Below are 5,800 nucleotides of genomic sequence, written 5' to 3'. Positions count from 1 at the left end.
CACTAGACTATGGTCTTGAAGGGTAACCTTTAAGCGCTAGGTCACGGGATTCGATTCCAGCCCTGGATCCGACTTTACTCCCAAACAGACAAAGTTCGTTCTAGGAACGGCTGGCTATTTCTCTCTATTCCTGTACGTAAGTCTTCTCTTTATCGCTCACTTTAGACTGCCTGTGCACTCAAAGTGTTAGCCGTAGGTGAAATAATGTAGGTCTATTTTCGCAGAGTTGAAAGAAAGAGAGGGCGAAGAGAATAAATGAGAGGAAGTTGGGAGCCCTTTTCTAAAAGAACCTATCATTAGCAGACGCACAAAGAGAAATGATGAATAAGGAGGGGAATGGAGGAGGGGAAGCAGAGAGGAGTGAGAGAGCGGAGGGAGAGAAGGATTCCATAAATTATAAATAAATACTTCTGTGTACAGGCGACCGATACTGAAGGGGAGGGGGAGGGGAAGGGTCCTCAAGGGGGGGAGGGGAGGGTCTCAGGGGGGGGGAGATTAAAGAGAGGGGACAAATATTTACTTACCTTAGGAAACCACCCCCCCCAGTGCGCCCCCCACCTTTGTTTTCGCCGGGGTTAATGCTAAGTCTTTTGGAAAATCTTGGTGGTTTTTCTTGAGGTATATTACATTGCGCCTTAATTATTCCTTAAGTATACATCCCTTTTCTAGGGAGAGAAAGGGAAGAGGAAAGAGAGATAGTAGAAGGAAGAGAGAGAGAGAGCAAACAGAAAAGGAATAGAAGTAGGAATAGCGTACCTTTTCATCACCTTTCTCTCATATAATGACTAGCTGAAATCCCGCTAGAATTTTAATAATCCACATGAGTTTTCAATGATAGAAAAGGAGTTTTAAAAACTTCTCCTTTTTGGATCACTAAAAACTCCAATAAGGACGCTTGAAAATTGTCCAATTAGTGAAATCTCCCTTTAAGTCATTGGTTTCCACCATCAGTCTACAGTACACATAAGGCATCATGCTTCAAAGATTTTGCATTGGACTGATATAGTCTTGGAGCCTAGATGCTGCCTTGAACTATGCTTTATGTTGCCTCTCAGTGTAATTCCACCTTCAAGTTGAAATACTACAAATTTGCATTTTGTTTTTAGTGTACTTTCTATTTCTACTGTAGAGTTCTAGATGGTTTATCCTTGACGTTCACAAATCGACCGTTTTACTTAATGATTATATCGAAAGCTCACATGAGACCTATCATAGGGTGTAAGAAATAGAAAATAGAATAGAATTTCATAGGGTTTATGGAATGGAATAGAATAGGGTGTAGGGATATCACGCGCTTTAATAACCCCCTTGGGGAACACTTTTTGGTATGGCGAGCATATCAAAGGCGCTCTACCCACGAGCTGAAATCTTTGACAAATTTTGTTTTCATCTTGATGGAGGACTCAGTAACCTTGTGAAGTTCCATGGAATAAAATTAAAATAATGTGAATTTTGTTTTGATAAATAATTTGTCCAAGTGGTGATGGCACTCAAGTTCAGCAACGTTGAGCGTGGTTTCCGGATGGATAAACATCTGGGCATTATTCTGAGCTGTTGGCTTTTCCCGGTATCACTCCAGCTCCCATGGTAAATGTGCCTCGTACAAACAAAACATTTTTTCTGCTCTTCAAAAACCTTTCATAAAATATGAAATTTGAAATATGAGCCCCTAACTTGGTGTACTTTCTATTTCTACTGTAGAGTTCTAGATGGTTTATCCTTGACGTTCACAAATCGACCGTTTTACTTAATGATTATATCGAAAGCTCACATGAGACCTATCATAGGGTGTAAGAAATAGAAAATAGAATAGGTGTACTTTCTATTTCTACTGTAGAGTTCTAGATGGTTTATCCTTGACGTTCACAAATCGACCGTTTTACTTAATGATTATATCGAAATCTCACATGAGACCTATCATAGGGTATAAGAAAATAGAATACAATTTCATAGGGTTTATGGAATGGAATAGAATAGGGTGTAGGGATATCACGCGCTTTAATAACCCCCTTGGGGAACACTTTTTGGTATGGCGAGCATATCAAAGGCGCTCTACCCACGAGCTGAAATCTTTGACAAATTTTGTTTTCATCTTGATGGAGGACTCAGTAACCTTGTGAAGTTCCATGGAATAAAATTAAAATAATTTGAATTTTGTTTTGATAAATAATTTGTCCAAGTGGTGATGGCACTCAAGTTCAGCAACGTTGAGCGTGGTTTCCGGATGGATAAATATCTGGGCATTATTCTGAGCTGTTGGCTTTTCCCGGTATCACTCCAGCTCCCATGGTATAGTGTCTTAACATATTCCGGCTACTCACACTCAGACTGTCTGACAGACCATGCAACATGCTTCAAAGGTGTGTCAGACACACGCTGTCAGACGTCTTAACATATTCCGGCTACTCACACTCAGACTGTCTGACAGACCATGCAACATGCTTCAAAGGTGTGTCAGACACACGCTGTCAGAGCGTCGAAACGTCCGTGGCGGAAAAAGCTTTCGACTTCTAGTCTTTCAGACGAGACGTTCTGAAGACGAAAGATTTTCTTTCACACACGTTCCAACGCGACGGTCCGGCACATCTAGACCTGTCAGACAGTCTGTGGTCCTACCTGACGAAGGTCTCATTGAAAATCTTATAGGGCTGCCCACTAGTTGCCCAGAAAAGCTTGTTGGTCCGCAGCTTGATACTGGCTGGTGTGGACGTACCGTAACTACTACCACCCGTGAGCGATCAGCCTTACCCATCCGTTCTGAATTATTATCGCGAAGCTTGATACTGGCTGGTGTGGACGTACCGTAACTACTACCACCCGTGAGCGATCAGCCTTACCCATCCGTTCTGAATTATTATCGCGCGACGAGAGGACGAGGGAGTGAAAATTATGTTCCTTCACTTCCATTCTGTTGTTTCTGGGTGGAATTTACAAAATTGTAAATTGTTCTGCAGCACGCGAAACGGGTTCGAAGCCGTGCAATATACAAATGAACCGAGAACCTTTCAATTCGACCAACCTGAGTAGGATACCTTCATAAATTCTTTAGTCGGACGGTTTGATCATATAATTTTCGTCCGATTTTCATAAAATTCTGAAAGTACATCGGAATACAACTCCAAGACACTTTCGGAACAAGACACAAACACCTGAGCGCAAGCATCCTTGATTCCATTCATCACTCTTTGTTCAAAATTCAAAGGGGATTTCATCACTAGATTGATGGCTTTATGGGGCCTTTGGGAGGGCCGTAGGGGTCCCTCTTAAAACATTTCGTGATTCCCTATAATTCAAAAACGGTTTGTCCGATCTTGGTGAAATTTTGGCAAGCATGTACAAGATCTCAACCTGTTGTTTCTGGGTGGAATTTACAAAATTGTAAATTGTTCTGCAGCACGCGAAACGGGTTCGAAGCCGTGCAATATACAAATGAACCAAGAACCTTTCAATTCGACCAACCTGAGTAGGATACCTTCATAAATTCTTTAGTCGGACGGTTTGATCATATAATTATCGTCCGATTTTCATAAAATTCTGAAAGTACATCGGAATACAACTCCAAGACACTTTCGGAACAAGACTCAAACACCTGAGCGCAAGCATCCTTGATTCCATTCATCACTTTTTGTTCAAAATTCAAAGGGGATTTCATCACTAGATTGATGGCTTTATGGGGCCTTTGGGAGGGCCGTAGGGGTCCCTCTTCATACATTGCGTGATTCCCTATAATTCAAAAACGGTTTGTCCGATCTTGGTGAAATTTTGGCTAGCATGTACAAGACCTCAAGGAGTTTTTTGCTTAATAGGTTGGCAAATAAGAGAAAATGGTAATGAAAGCTTGGAGTTGTAGTGAAAGGGTGTTCACACGAGAATCTGCAGGAAAGCGGGCGGATATCTGGGTAGAAAACCCAGAAAATAAAGAAGAAGGAAAAGGAAGAAGAATTAGAAAGAAGAAGAAGAATAAAATGTAGAAGAATACGAAGGAAAGGATTACCACACCAGTATACCAAAGCACCCCTACCGATTTAAAGTGACAAAGCGAGGAGAGGCAAGAAGACGGAAAGTTAGAGAAAGGATAATAAAGTAAAAAAAAGAAGGTGAGAAAGAAATAAAGAAGAAGGAAAAGGAAGAAGAATTAGAAAGAAGAAGAAGAATAAAATGTAGAAGAATACGAAGGAAAGGATTACCACACCAATACACCAAAGCACCCCTACCGATTTAAAGAGACAAAGCGAGGAGAGGCAAGAAGACGGAAAGTTAGAGAAAGGATAAAAGTAAAAAAAAAGAAGGTGAGGGAAAAAAGAATAAGAAGAAAAGAGACAGTAAAAAGAAAGAAAGTGGAAAAGATAATTTCTTCAGGACCTTGTTTTTTCAAATAAAGTGGTGCAATATTAAACTGTTGAGATAAAGGGACTACATGTCCTAATTCGACAGTCTAAATAAAGTACTAATATCCAATATCTACCAACTTATTCGTAAAGGTACTTAAGTAGCTATACTGTTTCTTTACCTTCTTCTGCTGTGCCTCATCTAACAAGAAAATTACTTTCGCCAAAGATATACATATAGGTACGTAAATTGTGTTTGTTTCTTTCGGTAGAAGATGATTCTGATTTTAGGTAAACTATGTTTTATTTTTCGATAAAACATAAGTTCATACTCCACACTCCATACTCCACATACTCCACAGGATACTTCATAATCGTATATTTTTCATGTTTAGCATAATTAGTCCAGGTAGCAACCTACGTGAAAAAAAAGAATGTAGGATTCTACTCCACATACTCCACAGGATACTTCATAATCGTATATTTTTCATGTTTAGCATAATTAGTCCAGGTAGCAACCTACGTGAAAAAAAAAAGATTGTAGGATTCCAGGGTATTAGCTTGGTTTATTATTTTATCCCCGGTATACGTTGGTATTATTTATTTTAGTACCTTACCCTACTTAAAAATGCGAGCAGAAAATAAGAGATTTCGAGAGAGTTTTATTTTCGAACAACTGAACATTGGTATGCTGAAAACTTTGCAAATTACCATCTTTTTTCCTAGTGAGTAGGTAGTGAGGGTTATATTTTGCTATTTGTGGAGTAAACATTTATGTTGCTATTTGTAGAGAAGGTAAGATTCTGACGAAAATTGGAGCAGAGAGAAAGAGAGATAGAGGAGAAAGAGAGCGAGGGGGGGGGGGGGGGGAAAGAGAGAGAGGAGGAGGAGAGAGGGGGGGGGGGGGGGGGGGGGGGGGGGGGGGTGAGAAATCGAGAGATGTAGGAATACGAAATAAATAGAGAAATATACAGGAACAAGAAGAGGAAGAGAGAGAGAGAGAGGTGGAGGGGCAAGAGATAAGGGATTTATGTAGGATTCCAGGAGGAAGAGCTAGATAGAGGGACAGTGAGAAGATGATAAACAGAGAGACACAAAAGAGAGAGGTGGAGACAGAATCTGGGAGATATACAATAGGAAGAGTGGATAAAGAGGAGAAGGAGGAAAAGAGGTAGGAAGAGAAGAAAGAGGAGGAAGAAGAAAGAGACAAGAGTTGTCTGTAAGTACAGAAAGTACCCCTAGATAGGATCGGTGTTGAAAGAGGGAGAGAAAGAGGAGAGACCATATGGAGGAGGACTTGAGAGAGGGAGAGAAAGAGAAGAAAAAGGAAGAGGTAGGAAGAGAAGAAGGAGGAAGAGGAGAAGAAAGATACAGAGGTTGTCTCTAAGTATGAACACAAAGTACCCCTAGATAAAATAGGTGTTGAAAGAGGAGAAGAAGAAATAAAGAGGGAGAGAAAGAGGAGAAGAAGG

Source organism: Diaphorina citri, unplaced genomic scaffold (assembly GCF_000475195.1).
Source record: "Diaphorina citri unplaced genomic scaffold, Diaci psyllid genome assembly version 1.1 scaffold397, whole genome shotgun sequence".
NCBI lineage: Eukaryota > Metazoa > Arthropoda > Insecta > Hemiptera > Psyllidae > Diaphorina > Diaphorina citri.
This window is presented reverse-complemented; position numbering follows the sequence as displayed.